The sequence below is a fragment of the Somniosus microcephalus genome, chromosome 24 (genome assembly GCF_052327205.1).
Source record: "Somniosus microcephalus isolate GS21.2 chromosome 24, FLI_Smic_1.0, whole genome shotgun sequence".
In the NCBI taxonomy this organism is placed as follows: Eukaryota; Metazoa; Chordata; class Chondrichthyes; order Squaliformes; family Somniosidae; genus Somniosus; species Somniosus microcephalus.
Genome location: NC_141010.1, coordinates 19,779,233 through 19,801,599, shown reverse-complemented (window position 1 = coordinate 19,801,599; position 22,367 = coordinate 19,779,233). Strand labels below are relative to the sequence as shown.

At 47.0% G+C, this 22,367-nt stretch overlaps 1 pseudogene; it reads left to right on the top strand.

Annotated features, from left to right (window-relative positions):
• LOC147101109 (uncharacterized) overlaps positions 1-19,495 on the top strand; it is a 174,190-nt pseudogene extending 154,695 nt beyond the window's left edge.
• The last annotated feature ends 2,872 nt before the right edge of the window (positions 19,496-22,367 follow it).

Below are 22,367 nucleotides of genomic sequence, written 5' to 3'. Positions count from 1 at the left end.
AAAGTTTATTCATGGCCTCCTGTAACGTGTTGCAGTCCTCCTCAGTGTTGACTATTCCCCCCACCCCCCCAGTTTAGTGTCATCTGCAAACTTAGAAATTGTGTTTTTAATTCCAAAGTCCAAATCGTTAATATAAATTGTGAACAACAGTGATCCCAGCACTGATCCCTGTGGAACACCACTACCCACCTTCTGCCACTGTGAATAGCTACCCTTTAACCCTACTCTCTGCTTTCTGTCTTGAAGCCAGCTAGCTATCCATTCTGCTACTTGTTCTCTGACCTTATTCATTAGTCTATTATGCAGTACCTTATCGAAGGCCTCTTGAAAATCTAGATAAATTACATCTACTACATTACCCTTTTCTACTCTCTGTTACCTCTTCAAAAAATTCAATGAGGTTGGTCAAGCACGACTTTCCCTTTTGAAATCCATGCTGACTATTCCTTATTATATTTTCGATCAGCCATGATCTCATTGAATGGCGGAGCAGGCTCGAGGGGCCGAATGGCCTACTCCTGCTCCTATCTTCTATGTTTCTATGTTTCTAGATGTGCTATTTTATCCTTTAGTAGGAATTCCATTATTTTTCCTACCACCGATGTTAAGCTGACTGGTCTATAGTTCCCTGGACATGTTCTATTTCCCTTCTTAAATATAAGTATTGTATGTTAGCTATCCATTATATTTTAACACTGCTTATCTCATAGCTTTATAAACAACCTAAAAAATTTAGGCCGGAATTTTCTGTACCTGGGCGGGTTGGGTGCGTGCGGTCGCTGTGGCGGGTCACGACATCTAGGTTCATCTAGGATAGTGCAGGCACTGCACTGCACCTTTGCAGTGTGACAAAGAGTTTTAAACATGACTGCTCTGAGACTGAGGGCTGCACCCAGGTTCTCCGATGACTCCCTTCATATGCTTGTGGAGCACATAGGGAGGTCCTCTTCCCTTCCAATGGGCGTAAGAGACCTCCCCAGCAGACCAAAGGAGCCTGGCTCCAAATAACAAAGGAGGTCAACAGCAGGGATGTGGTCAGGAGGACCTGGGTGCGGTGCCACAAACGTTTCATTGATCTCATTAGATCAAGAAAGGTGAGTGCCACACTCAACTTCATCCTGCTGTGCCTCTCATCACATCCCCATCACTCTTCCTTCCCAAGCCAACTCCTGCACATCCTTACTCACACCAACATACCTTGCACATCCACCCATCCCTCTCTCTCTATCTACATTATCACATCCCCATCTGAATAACCACCCCTCACACTCACCCTCAACACACGAGGAGGCCACTTCATTGGCACCCCACTCCATCATAGTCACCCTCTAAAGATGTAACCCATCTATTCCTTACACTCATTCCATCACTCTCACTCAACCTGCTCTTCTTTTCCTCCTTGCAGGAAAAGAGAGTCCACAATAAGAGGGAGAGGGAGAGAACCAGAGGTGGCCCTCCATCATTGGCCACCTTAACAGCAGCAGAGGAGGCTGCCTTGGAAGTGTCTGGAGTCGCACAGCAGCTGGAGGTGGGAGAGGAAGAGACGGGACATCTCAGCAACCTGGTGACAGAATTACATCTCATACAACCACATGGCATACAGCAGTCACTGATATGGGAACTGGTGTCAGCAGCCAATGTATGTTCATCATGTGCATAATGGTATCTGTACCCATTCTTGATATGACATATCTAACTCATCTCTTTACTCTCCCACAGGTCCATCAAGAGCACCCACCCCCCGCCCCCCACTGTCCAGGAGGAAGAGCAAGATGACTCCTCAGAGGAGCCTCCAGCATCTGTGGGCGCACCATCACCAGACATAAGCGGCACAACACCAGCGCAGATACACACACCTTAGTGGGTCCCATGCGAGATAGAGTAGTGTTGTTACCTGGTGTCTCACAACTTGCAAATGAGCAAGAGCAGATGGTGGAGACAGGGACAGCAGTGGAACTCCTCGCTGGAGGATGCAGGATGCTCCCAGCTCTGCTCAGCTGCATGCAGACATTGAGCCTCAGGGGCCATCCAGAAAGAAGGCGATCCTGGAGGTCCAGCAAGAAGTGCAGGAGGCTTTGACAGGTTTTGCGACCGCGATGTCTGAAAATGTGCAGAGAGTGGAGGAGTCCATCTCAAACATGAGCACCGGCGTGTCGCAGGCGATGGCGACCATAGGCTCTTCCAAGGATAGGATGGCCACCTGCATGGAGCGGGAAAAATTCGGTTGCATTGCACCTCCTGTTAGCACCCTTCAGCGGGAGGTTAGTGGTGGCGCTAACCGTTAGCGCCCCGCAGCGCTGCGCCACCGGCGATGATGCCATCGCTGTGCGCAGCGTCCCGCTCACATGCCGGCCGCAATCTTTGGTAGCACCCCCTGAATTACCGCCGGACAGTATGTCCGACGGAGTCAGTGGAGCCTTACTGCGGCCGGGGCGGCGCTATTTAAAGGCGAGGTGCCGGGCGGCCATTTTTGTTGCTGGCCGCCTGCCAGCACCTGCCTCCGCTGCCGTTCCCGGCCTCCTTAACCCTCCACCCCACCGCCGCAGAGTGCCGGCTGCACTCCATGAGCCCGGCACTTCTCTTGAGTGCCGAGCTCTTTTGCCGGCACTCCCGATCCCCGGGGGCCCAGCTGGGCCCCGGGTCGCGCTGCGCAAGGCCCCTCCCCTTTAAGAAGGCCTGCAATACCGCGGTGCGATATTCCCTCGTAGCGCCCCAAGAGGGAGGCGGGGCGCTTCCAGTAGCGCCCCACTTCCCTCTTGGGGCGCTAGCACGCAATTTCGGTCGCAGGGGCACTAATTTTTCCAGGGCGCAACTCAATTTTTTGCCCATGGTCACTAGGGAGAATATATGGCTATCTATGGAGAATAGATGGCAGACGCTCATGGAACTTGTCTCTAGGAGGGATCTCAACGTCAATGTGGGACCTCATGGCCCCAATGTGCAGCAATGTGCTCTCCAGCTCCTTGCTAGCAGGAAAGTGCAGGTGTCCCCTGTGGTAAACCACTGTTATAACCTGTCTGTGTCTGTATGTGTATGCCACTAGGTACAGGTCTGGACATGCCTCGGCTGACTCCTCCCACTATTCCAGGTATATAAGTGACTACCTCCCAGTCCCTTAGTATTCTGGACGGGTCGACCACTCGAGACAAGACCTTCATTCTTTAGTTAATAAAAGCCTGATTGCTACTTGCTCAACCTCAGTCTTTTAAGTAATTGATGGCGCATCATCCCCTGTGAGGGATAAGGGATGTTGAGAGGGACATGAAAGTGGAGGCTCCTCTTAAAGCGCTCATACTTCTCCCCCATTGCCCCATCCTAGTCAGAGCCCCAAATGGCTCCTCGGATCGCGATGGCTAAGTCTGCCCCTGCACAGTCACAGGAGGAGCAGACCTTGGCGGGGCCATCACAGTCTCCAAAGTCCGCCAAAAGTGTCTATGCAGTCGCAGCAGGGAAGTGGGCAGGCTGCCTCTACCTCTGCTGAAGCCACAGGGGTGGCAGCTCGTAGAAGCACATGGAAGAGAATGTTGAAACACAAGTAGATGCACAAGGGTAGCCACTTGGGTGTTTTAATAAATGTTTCTGTAAGGTTTCCGTTGCTGTGATGTCACGCATAAAACTATTTATTTTCACCACTTTCCAGTCATGGACAAATTCATCTGCAAATTTGGAAGTGGCTTAGTGAGTTGGAGAGAACGGTCAGACATAACGCTACCTCCAGCAATGGTGGTCAGTGTGAAAGGAATGGCTGGTCATTGTAGGAATGCTTTATGGTGTTGCTGTGGGGTGTTGGGAGCCTGGCACAGCATGTGGCAGCCATATGGGTGTAATGCATGAAGTTAAGTAAATCTGGCCATGATGAGGCCATCCCGGGGACCCAGGCAGCAATGTGCTCAGGTGCTGATGGGGTCTGAACCACAGTTTCCTCCTCCTCCTCCTCTGAAGAGGCTGTATGCTCAGAAACATAGAAACATAGAAAAATAGGAGCAAGAGTAGGCCATTCGGCCCTTCTAGCCTGCTCTGCCATTCAATATGATCATGGCTGATCTTCTATCTCAATATCATATTCCCACTCTATCACCATACCCCTTGATGCCTTTTGTGTCTAGAAATCTATCTAACTCCTTCTTAAATATATTCAATGACTTGGCCTCCACAGCTGTCTCTGGTAGAGAATTCCACAGGGAGCCTTGCTCCTCGTGCAGCACTAATCCTCACTGCTGCCGATTTTGGAGATCCTGGCTGGTGCATACTGAAAGGCTCCTTCAGATCTGTCAAGGCATCTGAAGTGCATTTTCAGCATGCCTATTGTCTGTTCTATGACACATTTGTGGAAATGTGGCTTTCATTATATCTCTACTCAACCTCAGTAGTTGGCATCCTCAGGGGTGTCATGAGCCACGTCTTCAGTGGATAGCCCTTGTCTCCAAGCAGCCAGCTGGAAAGTCTGTTTGGAGGTGCGAAGAGTTGAGGGAGGGTGGACTGGTGCAGGACGAAAGAGATGTGGCAGCTGCCAGGGAATTTGGCACACACATGCATGATGATCTTCCTATGGGTGCAGACAAGCTGCACATTGATGGAGTGGAAGCCCTTGCGGTTGACAAAGACTCTTGGGTGATGATGGGGTGCCCTGACGCCCTGCACATGTGGGAAGCCAGCCGGAGCGGCAGAGCCGAGCGCCCGCTCAGTCACACTGGCTTCATCAGTGGTTAAGTTGATATAATTGGCTGACTTGACAAAGAGAGCGTCAGTGACCTGTGTGATGCATCTGTGGGTGGCCGACTGCAAGATGCCGCAAATGTCTGCTACAGATCCCTGGAAGGAGCCTGAAGCGAAGAAGTTGAGGGCACTGGTAAGACGGTCTACCTGTTCCTCTGGGCTGCAGGACTTGCTCCAGCAATCTGCAAATGTCTGCGATAGGCTGAGTCTCCTTTGGTACTGCTGCTCTGTCATATTGAGGAAGCTCATCCTCTGCCTGTATACCCTGTGTTGGAGGTATCACCTCCGGTGCGGTGCAGCTCTGCACTGATGCCCTCTGTTCTGTGCAGCATCAGGTAGTTGAGGAGAAGGTTGGTGATGTTGTTGTTGGTGCTGCTGATGTGCCTGGTGCTGCTGGTTTTGGGGCTCATCGTGGTCCGAATCTGAGGACCAAGGTGAGACAGTATAAATGGCACCCATACTGATGTAATGTTCTATCAATGAGGTGACAGCGGATCCCAACTTTGCTGGAAGCACTTGCAACCTCTAGAAAGCTAAATCTGTGCTGACAATGCATTCAGCAACAGCATCTGCCTTAGGAAAGTGACCAGCTGTCAGGTGGGAGTCTTTATTGTACTGTTCATGCAGTGCACTAATGAGGTGCATCAATGGCCACTCAACTTCAGGTTCAGAGAAGTGGTTCCCGAATCCCGAGCTGCGCGATTCCTGTGCTCATCCAGGGAAATTTGAAAGGTAGGTTAAAAAGATGCTTAAGGGTCTGACAAATGCCTCATAATGATTTCAATTACCTCTGCCGTTCAGGTCACTGACACACTGGCAAATGTGCCCAAGGGAAAGGCGCCTGGGGGGCGGGGTGATGGCAGGATCCCAACCCGCTCCAAATTTTTTCAAATTTCCTTCCCGACCCACCTCCAATCGCACCCACACAGACCCCAGAAAATTCCAGCCATATTGTTTGTCAAACATCTCTCCTTTTAAGCACTCAATATACTAGTTTTTTTTTCAAATAACTTTTGTCATTTGCATTTTATTGCCACTACTTGCCTTTGCAGTTGCGGAACAGTGTATGTGATACAGCCCAAAAAGAGCCTTACTATGCTATGATACTAAAATAGGTCGACAAGATTTTGGGAGTGTAGCATAGGATTTACCAGAATTATATCTGGACTCCAAGGGCTAAATTATGAAGAGAGATTACACGAACGAGGGTTGTATTCCCTGAAATTTAGAAGGTTAAGAGGTGATTTGATCGAAGTTTTTAAGATATTAAGGGGAACGGATAGAATAGATAGAGATATTTCTGCTGGTAGGGGAGTCTAGGATAGTCTAAAAATTAGAGACAGTGTGAAGTTAGGAAACACTTCTACACACAAAGGGTGGTAGAGGTTTGGAACTCTCTTCCACAAACGACAATTGATGCTAGATCAATTGTTCATAGAATCATAGAATCTTAGAATAGTTACAGCACGGAAGAAGGCCACTCGGCCCGTCGAGCCCGTGCCGGCTCTCTGCAAAAACACCTCAGCTAGTCCCACTCCCCCGCCCTTTCCCCGTAGCCCTGCAAATGTTTTTCTTTCAGGTACTTATCCAACTCCCTTTTGAAAGCCGTGATTGAGTCTGCCTCCACCATCCTTTCAGGCATTGCATTCCAGATCCGAGCCACTCGCTGAGTAAAGAAGTTTTTTCTTATGTCGTCTTTGGTTCTTTTGCCAATCACCTCTGACATCTGTGTCCTCTGGTTCTCGACCCTTCTGCCAATGGGAACAGTTTCTCTCTGTCTACTCTGTCTAGACCCCTCATGATTTTGAACACCTCTATCAAATCTCCTCTCAATCTTCTCTGCTCTAAGGAGAACAACCCCAGCTTCTCCAGTCTACCCATATAACTGAAGTCCCTCATCCCTGGAATCATTCTCGTAAATCTTTTCTGCACCCTCTCTAAGGTCTTCACATCCTTCCTAAAGTGCGGTGCCCAGAATTGGACACAATACTCCAGTTGAGGCTGAATTAGTGTTTTATAAAGCTTCATCATAATTTCCATGATTTTGTACTCTATGCCTCTATTCATGAAGCCCAGGATCCCATAAGCATTTTTAACCGCTTTCTCAATCTGCCCTGCCACCTTCAACGATTTGTGCACATATACCCCCAGGTCTCTCTGTTCGTGCACCCCCTTTAGGATTGTACCCTTTAGTTTATATTTCCTCTCCTCATTCTTTCTACCAAAATTTATCACTTCGCACTTTTCTGTGTTAAATTTTATCTGCCATTTGTCCGCCCATTCCACCAGCTCTCTTATGTCCTCTTGAAGTCTATCACTGTCACAGAATCACAGAAACCCCACAGTGCAGATAGAGGCCATTTCGGCCCATCGAGCCTGCACCGACACATATCCCACCCGATCCCCGTAACCCCTACACCAACACATGTCCCACCCTATCCCTGTAACCCCACGTATTTAATCCCCCTAACACTAAGGGTCAATTTATCATAGCCAATCAACCTAACCCGCACATCTTTGGACTGTGGGAGGAAACCGGAGCACCTGGAGAAAACCCACGCAAACACGGGGAGAATGTGCAAACTCCACACAGACAGTCGCCCGAGGCCGGATTCGAACCCGGGTCTCTGGCGCTGTGAGGCAACAGTGCTAACCACTCCTCACTGTTCACTATACTTCCAAGTTTTGTGTCATCTGCAAATTTTGAAATTGTGCCCTGTACACCCACATCCAAGTCATTAATAGATATCAAGCAAAGCAGTGGTCCTAGAACCGACCCCTGGGGAACACCACCATGTACCTTCCTCCAGTCCGAAAAACAACTGTTCACCACTACTGTCTGTTTCCTGTCACTTAGCCAATTTTGTATCCATGCTGCCACTGTCCCTTTTATTCCATGGCTTCAACTTTGCTGGCAAGCCTATTATGTGGCACTTTGTCGAACATCTTTTGGAAATCCATGTACACCATGTCAATCGCATTGCCTTCATCAACCCTCTCTGTTACCTCATCAAAAAACTCGATCAAGTTGGTTAAACACGATTTGCCTTTAACAAATCCGTGCTGTCTTTCTGTAATTAATCCACACTTGTCCAAGTGAGTGTTAATTTTGTCCCTGATTATTGTTTCTAAAAGCTTCTCCACTACTGAGGTTAAACTGACCGGCCTATAGTTGTTGGGTTTATCTTTACACCCTTTTTTGAACAAGGGTGTAACATTTGCAATTCTACAGTTCTCTGAAAATCTGAGATTGATTGATTTTTGTTAACCAAAGGTATTAAGGGATAGGTGCAAAGGCAGGTATATGGGGGGAAAAATTCAGTATCGCCCCATTTGGGGTGCCATTATCGGCCGTGCGCAAAGTTTAACGCCTGGCGCTAATTATCGCCTCCGACAGCAAACTTGGCTTTTATCGCCCCTGGAGGTGATTGGAGTGCTAAATCAGGCGCTTCACACCCGTCTTAAGGCGCAAAGGCCGAGGAGCGAGGCGCTACCTCAGAGCGCTGGCGAAGTTCATGTGATGTCATGTCAGCAATGGAACACAGACACACTGGCGCCGGCCAATTTTTAAAGGGGAGTTCTGACGAAAGGTCATCGACCTGAAACATTAACTCTGTTTCTCTCTTCACAGATGCTGCTTGACCTGCTGAGTTTCTCCAGCATTTTCTGTTTTATCTTAAAGGGGAGGGTTGATCTTGCTCTCCATCCACATCCTACTCATTGCAGCCTTGAATCTCGGCCTGGAGAGACCTGTACATCAAATCTGCTGGAAAGAACAACGTAGAGACCCAGGGAAAGAGCTCAGAGTGCAGCCCCCACAGTCTCTTCTAAATAGATACAAGGAAGGGCAAATCAAAATGAACCTGCAAAGTGCTGCTCAGTACCCAAAACTCCTTCACACAGCGTTGAATCTCTCCAGAAGTCTCTCTCTCTCTCAGAATGCGTGGTGCAAAAATGTTACCAACAAAAAAAGGCAGGAAGCGGTCGCCTTTAAATAGCGCTCCCCCAATCCCTTCCTGACTGCAAAACGCTCCCCTCAACCTGTCGTTGCTAGCGGCAGGTGGTAAGGCAGGGGGCGCCACTCAATATCCGGTCCGGGGCGCTACCGGGGCATTGCGCACTCGACTGATGTCACGATCTGCCAGCGCAGGAGATTGTGGCGGTAGTGTTTAGCGCCGCCACAAAATGTCTAGTTAATTTTGCGAGCGGCGCAAGCATCACCGCGCCCGGGCGCTAGTTGCTTTGCGTCCCATTAGCGCCCTCTTAAGGCGCTAACGGGAGGCGCAAACCAACTGAATTTTTCCCCCATGGAGTTAGGTCACAGATCAACCATGATCTCATTGAATGGTGGAACAGGCTCGAGGGGCTAAGTGGCCTACTCCTGTTCATATATTCCTAGATGTGGCATCACAGTGGACACAGAAACACTTTCACTCTAAAATTTCCAGCTTCTTCCTGCTTAAATGCTTTGTAGCATGGTATCAGAGAGAAACTGTAATATAGCATTTATTTTTCAAATTGTCTGCCATGGAATTTACTTTAAATAATTGTTAGCTTTCCTGAACTGGTGCATTCCAGAACATTCAACACTTAGCCTGTCTGAGGGTTTGAAGAATGAAAACATGTTAGTGTTTGATTTTTCCAGTAGCTTGTTATTTATGACTTTTGTAAGAAAAGAAAGGTTTGGAAGTCTAGAATCATTGGGCGTTCTGCCAAAAACAAACCAGCACTTAATGTCAGCCTTGGCTCAGTGATAGCAATCTTGCCTCTGAGTCAAAAGGTTGTGGGTTCAAGTCCCACTCCAGCAACTTGAGCACAAAAATCTGGTTCACACTCCAGTGCGGTACTGAGGGAGTGCTGCACTGTCGGAGGTGCCGTCTTTTGGATGAGACGTTAAAACGAGGCCCCGTCTGCTCTCTCAGGTGGACGTAAAAGATCCCATGGCGCATGTTATAAATCTCATCATCAAGAAACTACTTATGAAATAACGCTGGATGGCCAGCTGGTGGCGCCGTTCAAGGAGTATAAATACTCAGGCGTGGGCCCCAGCTTGTCAGGGACATTTTGTAAGACAAGGAACTAGTGAAGTACAACTAGACCTCCATGTTCTGAAACAAGTTGATTAAAGCCTTGCTTTATACTCAAACCAAGTGCGAAGTGAGTTTTATTACGTCAGCGCTATTCTGAAGAAGAGCAGGGGAGTTCTCCCCGGTGCCCTGGCCAATACTTATCCCTCAAACAACATCACTAAAACAGATTATCTGGTCATTATCACGTTGCTGTTTGTGGGAGCTTGCTGTGCACAAATTGGCTGCCACGTTTCCCACATTACAACAGTAACTACATTTCAGAAGTGCTTTATTGGCTGTAAAGCGCTTTGGGGTGTCCTGAGGTTGTTTAATTACACGATATAAATGCGCTAGATAAGTTCTTTCCTTTAGTGGGTGACTCTTCAGTCATTCACTGCAGCATTTTGCTTGGCTGAAAGACAGCAGCCAAGGGAAGCTTGGGGTATTTGCCAACACAAAAGACTCATAAATAAAAAGACAGCTCCGTCTTATTTATGAGGAGATTAACTAAAAGGTCACTTTCGCTTGGATTTAGATTTTTATTTGTGCCCAGCTGTGCAAAATCTCGGAGTCTGAAGCTGCCTGTAACCCTCGTCACTTTGTGTGACTGTGGAACGCTGATGCCTGTCATCTTCATGCCCACATAGTTCCTTTATTAACACATTCAGGAGTAAACAAACTACTCAGGCAACAGCTTTTTCCTGACTTTATATTACACCAGCACTGTCATGCTCAGGGATTATTCATATGCTGGTTACCAGCTGGTCAACTGCTCCTCGACCAAAAACGATTAGAAAATAAACCAAGCCCAACAGTCTGGTTTGTGATTGAGAAGGGTCCTGAAGCTTAACCCCAAATCCAAATTCATCACAATTTCCGGGCATCAATTGAATCAGGTCTTCCCCAGCTCTGTTTGCATATGGCTCGTTAAGGCACAGGCCAATTTGCTTGGAAGGGGTGCTGGCAGGTTCAGCTGTCATCCCAAATGTATTTAAATCCAGGTCACTGCAACTGAATACAAGAATTTACAGAGAAAGACACTCACGCACATGCAAAAGCATGCCTGCACGGGCAGCAAGTGCATAACTTAAAGGCATTGCCCTTAACCAAAAGGCAGGGAGTGAGTGCAAGAGAGGTTTACTAAATGGAGCAAGAACTATACGAGAGAGCGTAATATTCTACTCATCCATCTCAACTGCAGATTGTAGTCACTGATGATGCTCTGTGATTTTAAAATTCTCATTCTCATGTTCAAATAATGTACTTTTCACTAAGGTGTCTTTTATTCTCCTTTATCTGCTTTGAACTAATTCACAGCAAAGACATGAAAACAAAAAAAAATGTTCCTTTTCTCGCTACCTACTCCCCTCATGTTCAAAAGAGGGAATAAGGAACTCCGCCGGAAGTACAAGAGTTGGAAGTTTCACAGAATTCTTGGAGGGTTGTAGGGAGGAGTCTACAGAGATAGGGAGGTGTGAGGTCATGGGGAGGATTTGAACACGAGGATGAGAATTTTAAAATTGAGGCATTGATGGACCGGGAGTTAATATGGGTCAGCGCGCACAGGGATGATGGGTGAGCAGGACTTGGTGCGGGTTGGAATACGGGCAGCGGAGTTTTGGATGAGCTCAAGTTTTGGAGGGTGGAACATGGGAGGCCGGCCAGGAGAGCATTGGAATAGTCGAGTCTGGAGGTGACAAAAACATGGATGAGGGTTTCAACAGCAGCAGTCAATTCTCTTAATTAATGAAAACTAGACCACCTCGAATACCCTTTTCCCCAAAGAAAGCAAGTCCAACCCTAACTCATAATATAAATTCCTAATGCCCACAATCATCCTCATTGCTCACTTCTGTACCCGCTCAAGGCCAATAATATCCTTCCTATTAGGTGACTAGAAATGCACACAGATTCTGCTGCAAGACTGTAGAATATAATTCCATTGAACCATAAAAGTACACAGCACAGAAGGAGACCAGGCAGCCCACCTCTTTGCTAGTACATTCTAATATCAATTCAAATGTCTTGCTCTCTCAATAGTTCCTGTATCTTCCTCTGCTTCAAATGTTTGTTTAAACAACTTGCAATTATCATATGGGGCCAGAAATTCAGGTCGGAGGCTTCCCACGGGCGTAAGCCCCCGACCTGCACTTACCTTGCGCGCCGGCAGTTGAGCTCTGGGCTCCTGTGGAATTCTGCTCCGGGGCCTGCTCCAACTCCCAGCGTGCTGTGCTTGCGTGTCCCAGGGGCGAAGTTAGTTCGCAGCGTCCCCTGGGATCACGTGGGCCATGGGGAGCCAATCGGAGCAGGGAATCTCTATTCATAGATTTGACAGGAAGACCTGTCAAATCTATGAATAGAGATCGGCCCCAAAATCTAAGTAAAACTTCAAATAATTTTTTTTTTAAATCACATTTTAAAAATAACTATAAATTACATAAATTAACTATTTTAAACAAAAATTTAAATCTTTGAAAAAATTAATTAAAGTTTTTAACGGGGCTAAAAATAAACTTACGTTTCTTTAAAGTATTTTAAAATGATAAACCTGTGGAAAAAATGTTTTAATTTTACTTAATTAGCCTCTTACCTTGTTAAAAGCAGGCCTTGCGACTGCTTTTTTCATGCGCAGCTGCTAGGGACTTACCCGCACGGAGAAACCTGTAAAAAAATCGGAAGTTCCAGGCGTACGCGCTGCCTCTCCGGCGCATGCGTTTGACCTGTGAATCCCTTCCTTCAAGGGAACGGAAGTTCCAATTTCCAGCGCATGCGCAGTGCATGCATGAAACCGGCACTTTCGTTGGCCCTACGCGTGAGTACACAGCGCGTACTCACCCGTGGGGACCCAAATTTCTGGCCCATAGTGTCTTTCACGACCTCGGACCATCCCAAAATGCCATGCAGCCAATGAAATATTTTTGAAGTGCAGTCACTGTTATAATGTAGGGAAACGTGGCAGCCAATTTGCGCACAACAAGGTTCCATACCATGTTGGTTGTGGGGTAAATATTGGCCGGGACACTGGAAGTACTCCTCCGCTCTTTCAGAGGTGCTGTCTTTCAGATGAGATGTTAAATGGAATACCTATCAGCAATGTTCCCTTTAAGCTGTGCAGCCGCACAGCTCCCTGGACCACCCACGCAGCCGGCTTGCCTGCTTTTCAATGAGAAAAAACACGCATGCGCAGCATTTTGAGTGGGCTGAGCGGCCCCTTAAAAGGGTCGTGTACCTGAAAAAAGTTAACAGGAATATTGCCTACCAGCCTTTTCAGGTAAACGTAAAAGATTCCATGGCACTTGAACTAATCAGTGTAATCAGTTCTCCTTGTGCCCTGTCCAACTTGAACTAATCAGTGTAATCAGTTCTCCTTGTGCCCTGTCCAACTTTTACCTCTCAATCAATACAACCAAAACAGATTAACTGGTCATTCATGTCATTGCTGTTTATGGGCTAGCTGTGAACAGATTGGCTGCCACTTTTGTCTACAAAATAGTGGTTACATTTCAGAAGCAATTCATTGACTGTGAAAGACTTTAGGATGAACTGAGGTCCTGAAAGGCTGTATATGAATTACATTATTTCTTAACTGTGGCTTAACCATTGCCTTGTATAAATTTACCATGTCCTCTTTGCACTTGTCCCAATTAATAAAACCCGAAAAAATGCCTTTGGCCCTTTTCACATCTTTATCTATTTGTACTCATACTTTCAAGGAATTATATATTTTCAGCCCTGGGTCTCTGTGTTTCTCCACAGCCTTCAGCATCTTTGCATTGAGTTTATACTCCCACTCCTTGTTTTTCCTCTCAAAATGCATTACTTCAGACTTCTCGGTATTAGATTTCATCTGACACCTGTCTGCCCATCACGCTGACATGCCTATCTCCTGTTCAAGTGTTTTACATCGCTTCCAACTCTTCTCTAATTCAAACATCGCCCATTAATCCTAACCATTCGTTTTCTGACAGCCAACTGTCTGTTCATGGTTACGCCAGTCACCTGAATTTTTGTAACAGGTTATCTGGGAGACCCCTTATCGAGCACCTTCTAAAATCAAGGCTGTCCTTGATCATCCCATGCATATATAATTGTTCACTAATTTAATCTTAAATGATAGATTCTAAGGTGGTGAAATTGGATCTCGTTGCGCCTTATTAGTAGACTTATCCACTATGAGTTGTGCTAATTTTTTCCGAACAAATTTATTTTTGGCAGTTAGCTTTATCAATTGTTCTATGTCCTCCTCTTGTATGTCTACATTCTCTCTCCCATCTTCGTTTGTAAAGACAATTTAATTTGATACCTCCACAATCAATGTTCCTAGAATTTTTTTGGGGGGTGCGCGGCCCCTTTAAGGAGCTGCGCGGCCCATTCAAAATACCGCGCATGCGCGGTTTTCCCCATTGAAAAGCCGGTGAACCATCTGCGCGGAAGGTCCAGAGCGTGGCCGCACAATTTAAAGGGAACATTGTCCACAATACATTCTGACGATCCTATTCTCTCTTATTCTTTTACTTTTAACATGGTTAGAAATGCCTTCTATTTCCTTTCATATTACCTGAGCTTTTTTTTTCCATCTTCCCTTTTTGGTTCCTCTAATCACTCCTTTCACCTTCACAATATGCTTTTGATCTTTCTCGTGATTTGATTTGGTATTGCTAGCCCGGGTTTTATCATGTGCCTCTCCTTTTAAGTCTCTGTTTAGTTTCATTCTTTTGATGCATCCCCTTTTCACTTCATAGGACTATATTCCCTCCTGCTAAAAGGAATGAAACCCTGATGTAAATGGCGCTCGGGTACAGAGCAGGTCATTTAAAAGTACACGTGAGGGTCTACATACACTGTGTAGACCAAGCTATGCCCGTGGTTTCAAACCTCTGCTTAGATTTACCAATAAATAGGGATACGTATGCACGCTCACACACAGGGATCCATAAATATATATGGGGATCAACATACAAAAACACAGGAACCCACAAAGTAACATACATACACATGGGGATTTACATGCATGGCAAACAGTGGGAAATTTAGCCATGAGGTAATAGTATTATGGTATGATTGTAGTAAGCAGTAAATTACTTTACTGCTCGATAACATCCAGGACACAGCAATTTGCTTGAGTAGCACCCCTGCCACTGGACTCAATATCCAACTCCTCTACCATTGGCACACCGTGTTTGCAGTATGTACTTTCTACAGGATGCACTGCAGCAACTCACCAAGGTTACTTCAGAAGCACACCTTCCCCTTTGACCGTTACCACTGAGAAGTACAAGAGCTGTGCTCTCGTGGGAATACCATCACCTCCAAGTTTCCTGCCTAGACGCACACCAGCCTGACTTGGACAAATATTGCCTTTCTTTAATTATTGCTGAGTCAATGTCCTGGGACTCCCTACCGGGTGGCCATTCTGGGACCACCATCACAAGGACTGCGGCTGTTCAAGAAGGCCCACTCGCACCTTTTCAGGGTAACTAGAGTTGGACAATAAATGCATCCTTCCTTGCCAGTGTCACCCACAACCCAAGAACAGAAAGCAAAGTACTTTACTGCCACAGCATTTATACTGCTCAGAGAAAAATACCAGGGGCCAAATTTCACCTGCAGTCCCCAATAAACTTTACTTGTTGGAATAAAGCAAAGAATGTACTTCATCTTTTGAGTAAGGCAGTTCTGACTTTGGCTAACATTGCATCTGGAAATGAATAAATCTAAAATAGCATCAAATGCAGACTACATGGAAATGCCATTAATACAATAAACCAGTAGCTTCAACCATGTCCTGTGCCTCAGACGTGGGTCGAGAGCCTTTCGCTAATCTCCAGGTAACCTGCAGTCTGTTGTGTTTAATTTGGGAGTTTATTTTTAGCATGTGCTGATGTGTAAATCTAACTCCAGGGGTAAGGGTCAGTAAATGGATTACTGATGGGACTTGTTTATTCACTACAAATTAACAATTGCTTGTAGACATGAGCGGGAAGTGAGGCAGAATGATTGCTAAAGTAGAAATGTTTGCTGGCAGTCACAGTCAAACCTTGGAGAACTGGGGCAGCAGTTCTGGAATGCATTCAAAACTGAAATAAGGATTAAAAATGTCAGCTTTAACTGAAAGCACCACAGTATTAACCTCTTCCAAACCTGCTTTCCAGAAATGGCATTGTGCATCCAGGGAAAGTTTGAGATTTATGTCTGGGTGCAGCTTCAAAGAGCTAGAAATGTGGTCACTTTTGCATCCACCCCCCCCCCTCTCTGTCTACTTCATCTTCAGTGGCAGAACTATTCAGTCACCTTGGAACTCTCGGCCTAAACCCCTCTGCCTTGCCACTTCTCATTTGACCCTCGACACCTCTCTGACCATGCTATCAGTCATTTTTCCTAATTCTATTGCTGCCCAGCATCCATTTTTATCTTTGTGGCGCACCTTAGGATGTTTTTTTAAATTATTTATTCGTTCACGGGACGTGGGCATCGCTGATCTTCTTGAACCGCTGCAGTCCGTGTGGTGATGCTTCTTCGTAGCTGTTTGGTACAACTAAGTGGCTTGCTCGGCCATCTCAGAGGGCAGTTAAGAGTCAACCACATTGCTGCGGGTCTGGAGTCACGTATAGGCCAGACCGCCTCAGGACAGCAGATTTCCTTTCCTAAAGGACATTAGTGAACCAAATGGGTTTTAACAACATTCTGGTAGCTTTCATGGTACTAGCTTTTTTTTTCCCTTCTAGATTTATTTAATTAACTGAATTTAAATTCCCCAGCAGGCCTGGTGGGATTTGAACTCATGTCTCCAGGATCACTAGCCCAGGCCTCTGGATTACTAGTCCAGTAACATAACCACTATGCTTGCTACCTCTCCCAGTATATGTTAAGAGTGGTCAAGGCGTTATATAAATGCAAATTTTTAAATTTTGATTCTGTCCATTTCCTTCTCCAGCTCTCGTTCATCTTTCATTTCTTAATTAAATTCAAATTTCATCTCTTTCCCCTTTCACTTTCAACATCCGATTTGAAGGAGATCCATTTGTCCCTGCTGCTCATTATAGCTCATTTGGGTCTTCCATTCTCTGTGGCTAAAAAGTATTTCTCACTGTCCTTGGTTGAATCATTTGAAAGAGGGAAGGTCCATTATTTGAGACAATATCCATTCTCTCTTCATCTTAATTTGTTTCCTGGCTGGTAGATTAGCCATTAATTAGGCCAAACAGACCCGTAGAGGTGTCTATGGGTTGGTTAGTACTATAAAAAGAAAAGAAAGACTTGCATTTATAGAGCACCTTTCACGACCACTGGACGTCTCAAAGCACTTTACAGCCAATGAAGTACTTTTTGAAATGGAGTCACTGTTGTAATGTGGGAAACACGGCAGCCAATCTGCGCACAGCAAGGTCCCACAAACAGCAATGTGATAATGGCCAGATAATCTGTTTTTGTTATGTTGATTGAGGGATAAATATTGGATATATATGTGCAGATGTTCAAGAGTTGCACAGTCCTGTCTGTGTAGGCATCAGTAGTTTAGTGTCCCTATGGAACTAACCATGGCTGGATTGTCCTGCCTGTGGGGACAGCGGAGGGTTAGAGTGTAGGGGTTTCATATCAAGCCTAACACCAAACAAGACACAACCTTGATGAAGAGAAACTATTTTATTACTTTTGTTCTTGACTGTAAATAAGCTATCTACTGAGCTGTGTTGAACTACATGGGCAGTCAAATTAAATATTTTCTTCCATTCTCCACGACCAGGTGGGAGGTTAAAGTGTTAAAAATCTGAATCCTGACCCCAACCCACCCACTTCCGGCTTTAATGGAGGCGGGATGGGGAGACGGAAGGCCAACCCGTTCCCAGGAGGTGGGTTGGCACTTTAAATATCATAATAAGGCTGGAAGCCTCGGATTTATCCTGCTTTGCCGGTTTAACAGTGGGTGGCTGGGATTCTCAGGCCTCAGGAATCCTGGCAGCTGCAACGAGGTGAGAGCAGCCTTGGGTAGCACTCCTTATGGGTATGGAGGAGCAGGAGTGATTCCTCCCAGCCCCCCCAAGCTCCCCCACCATCGTCACCGCCCCCCCCCCCCCGACGCCATGCAAACCTCCTCCCCCCCGGGATCAGACCCCCCCACTCCGAGTCATGGATCGGACGCCCCCCGGGGTCGGACCCCTCCCTGGGGTCAGGGATTGGACCCACCCAGGGATGGGGCTTGCACCTACCTGGGGTTGCAGTCTCTTGTCCAGAGTTCCCTGCCCGACTGGAAACCAGGCTGACTTCCGGCGGTGACTCTATCCGTGACCTCACACGCACGCTGTGAAGTTAAAACTCCAGAGCTTGCGGAGAAACCCGGACTTCTGGGTTTCCCATGTTCTACTGACCCCAGCCCCCATGCGGCCACCTGCTGTCTAGGTTGCAGCCTCCCTTCCTCCTCTTCCATATCCTCCTCAACTTATCACCAGATAGGAGGTGGCAAGGGCATACCACCACAAACCTTGAGGCCCGTTCAGCCAAGTACTGCAGGGCTCCTCCAGAGCAGTCCAGGCAGCGGACTCATTGCTTCAGCATGTCAATGGTCTGCTGTATCACATTTCTTGTGAGAGCATGGCTCTCATTGTACGTATGCTGCACACGTGGGCGTGGGTTGCGAACTAAAGTCATGCGCCATGTCATCAGTTTGTCATAGTTTGCCATGGTGGCTGAAATACAGCTAGCACAGCAGACTGCCACAGAAGGAAGACATCATGACTGCTGCCAGGATACCAGGCATTGGCCTGCATGATATGGTGCCTATGGTCGCACACCAGCTACACGTTGTTGGAGTGGAATCCCTTTCAGTTCTGGTGTATGGCAGAGTTGACTTGCGGCACCACAAAGCAGTCAATGGCACCCTGTACCTTGGGGACGCCTGCAAACCTTGCAAACCCCCGTGCTCACTCCACCTGCTCATCTCTGGCAAGAGGGAATGAAATGAAGTCGCCTCTATTCAAAGAGAGCCTCAATGACTTCCCTTAAGCAACAGTGGACTGTAAACTATGAGATGTTGCTAATATCTCCAGCACCAGCCTGGAAGGAGCCAGATGCACAGAAGTTCATCATCACGGTTTATCTTCACAGCTACTAGCAATGCAGCCCTTGCCCTACTCCAAGGTTGGAGTTGTGGCTGGAGCAGTTGGCAGATTTCAGTGATGACCTCTTTAGTGAAGCGCAAACATCTCAAACATTGGTCATCGCTGAGGTTCAGGTAGGAATCATCAATCATCAGCAAAGTGATGGAAGGTGTCATCGACAGTGCTATCAAGCAGCACTTACTCAGCAATAACCTGCTAACTGACGCCCAGTTTGGGTTCCGCAAGGGCCACTCAGCTCCTGACCTCATTACAGCCTTGGTCCAAACATGGACAAAAGAGCTGAACTCAAGAGGTGAGGTGAGAGTGACTGCCCTTGACATCAAGGCAGCATTTGATCGAGTGTGGCATCAAGGAGCCCTAGCAAAACTGAAGTCAATGGGAATCAAGGGGAAAACCCTCCATTGGTTGGAATCATACCTAGCACAAAGGAAGTTGGCTGTGGTTGTTGGAGGTCATTCATCTCAATCACATGACATCACTGCAGGAGTTCCTCAGGGCAGTGTCCTAGGCCCAACCATCTTCAGCTGTTTCATCAATGACCTTCCCTCCATCATAAGGTCAGAAGTGGGGATGTTCGCTGATGATTGCACACTGTTCAGCACCATTCGAGACTCATCAGATAGTGACGCAGTCCGTGTCCATATGCAGCAAGACCTGGACAACATTCAGACTTGGGCTGACAAGTGGCAAGTAACATTCGCACCACACAAGTGCCAGGCAATGACCATCTCCAACAAGCGAGACTCTAACCATCTCCCCATGACATTCAATGGCATTACCATCGCTGAATCCCCCACTATCAACATCCTGGGGGTTACCATTGATCAGAAACTGAACTGGACCAGCCATATAAATACTGTGGCTACAAGAGCAGGCCAGAGGCTGGGAATTCTGTGGCGAGTGTCTCACCTCCTGACTCCCCAAAGCCTTTCCACCATCTACAAGGCACAAGTCAGGAGTGTGATGGAATACTCTCCACTTGCCTGGATGAGTGCAGCTCCAACAACACTCAAGAAGCTCGACACCATTCAGGATAAAGCAGCCCGCTTGATTGGCACTCCATCCACCACCTTCAACATTCACTCCCTCCACCACCAGCGCACTGTGGCTGCAGTGTGTACCATCTACAAGATGCACTGCAGCAACTCGCCAAAGCTCCTTCAACAGCACCTTCCAAACCCACGACCTCTACCACTTAGAAGGACAAGGACAGCAGATGCATGGGAACATCACTACCTACAAGTTCCCCTCCAAGCCACACACCATCCTGACTTGGACCTGTATCGCCGTTCCTTCACTGTCGCTGGGCCAAAATCCTGGAACTCCCTTCCTAACAGCATTGTGGGTGTACCTACATCATATGGACTGCAGCGGTTCAAGAAGGCGGCTCACCACCATCTTCTCAAGGGCAATTAGGGATGGGCACTAAATGCAGGCCTAGCCAGCGACGCCCACATCCCATCAATGAATTAAAAAAAAAGAGAATTGCTCCCTGAGCACCCTGGCCTCCTCCTGAGAGCCCTTCACCCCCTCCTCCTCCTCCCTCTTCTAGCAGCTTGTCCTGCTTTGCGTGGCCTCTGCTCATTCTCCCAGACATGCTCAACTCCAAGAGTGAGGCCTACCAGGCCACCCTTGTTTGAAAGTAACTGATTTGTGCAGAAGCCTTGAAATCAGCAAAAAGTACTTCAGCACCTGTCGCTCAACTCCATGTAGACTTTTGAAACAACTATGGAAAGCACCACAGATACATAGAAATGTAGCAACAGCCAGAAGAAATCAACCAGCAACTAATCTGTAAGTAATTGATGATCCCTTTAAATAGCGCTGGTGGGGGTCCTTCATGCTGCTTAACGCGTGTTCAGCTGTGCGAGGTTAAGAGAGGGCGTCGGCTGGAGCGAGGGTCTCCAAAATGGCACCGCTGGTGTCAAAGCAGCATTGCACACTGATTGACGCCATGAACTGCCTGCTCTGCATACTTCCAGCGGACGTTAACTGTGCACGCGCCAACGCCTTTAGCAAGATGGTGTCCGGCCCGCTTTGTGTCAGAAGTTTGCGTGCGTGCCACGGACGACATTTTGGCTCCCCAATGGCACTCATAGCGCCCAAGAAACCGAGCCCAAATTCTCGCCCAATGTGTGCCAAAGCAAGCAACAACAAAAAAAACACAAGCAAAAAATAAACACAATAGTCCAGCACAGGAGAGGAAATCTGCAGTCACCCACAGAACCATTACCGGCAAGGGCAAGGTCACGAATAAGTTGTAATTCCAAAAGGCATAAAAGAAAATGCTAGGGTAATGGTCAGCTGGTGTTCATGCTCTGTATCAATTGGCAGAGAATAATGGGGAAGACCCTTCCATGGTTCCTTTAGGAACAGGGTTCTGCTTTTTAAATAGTGGGACGTGGCAGAAGTTGAGTCAGCAGGGAGGAGCGGGGAGAAATAAAAACGGAGGACTTTGGGTCACCAGCTGTGAAACACAAGGGGGTTCTGAACACTCTGTGCTTCTTGTATACCCGGTTACTGACTGTGTCTGTCATGGCTTATTAGCAATACTATATTTACTGATTTCGTTTGAAGGGGTTCTGAGATGACTTGTTGCACGGGGGGGCGGGGGAGGTTATATGAAGTGCAAGGTCAGTTCTGCAAATGCCACAAAATGGTTATAAGGTGTTGTCGCTGGATGTTTAAGTGTTTTTTCTAATGATTCAAAAGCAACTCTTGAGGGAGCACTTTACTAAACTGATAATTCCATCTGCAATCAGCAGGTGGGATGACAGGAACACGGTAGGTTCACCTGTTCCCATGTCATCGAATAATAAGCCTAATTAATTTTTTAAGAATGTGTTAAACAAGAAGCTCCCCGGAGGAATTTGGAGCAATTCAGTGAGCTGTATGGTATGCTGAAGCCCCATTGTGTGGTGGAAAAATGCTGCATTGTAGCTGCTGATAACTTGACATCACCACTGCAGTTTAGAGCTACGAGCTTTATTGTTGTGTGACATGAGGCTTTTGATCGCCTCAGCCATTCATCAAATGTCAGTCGGTATCAGTCCCTTCAGATTGTATTGAGCAATTTGTAGGGTTATTCATCTAAGTGCTCAGTGAGTGACAGAAAGCCTTTACTATGTTGCTTGATGGATGAAGGAGAGGGTGGAGTTCGGTGCAGTCTCTACCTAACAATGTTTTTATGTGGAAGTGAAATCCATCAAATACATTTATCACCAAACTCCATCTGATAGGAGTGACAGAAGAGCTAGGAGTTCATTTCAGTGCAATCAATTCAATTCCTTGGAGGGAACTGAAACCTGCTGGCCTTCACTCTTTTAACAATAATGCCATTTTCGGGGGGGGGGGGCGCGGGGGGGTAGGCGGAGGTTTCATCAGAGATCTTAATATTCAAATAGTTCAGAATGTCAGCCTTGCCGCAATGGTAGCACTCTCACCTGAGTCAGAAAGTTGTGGGTTC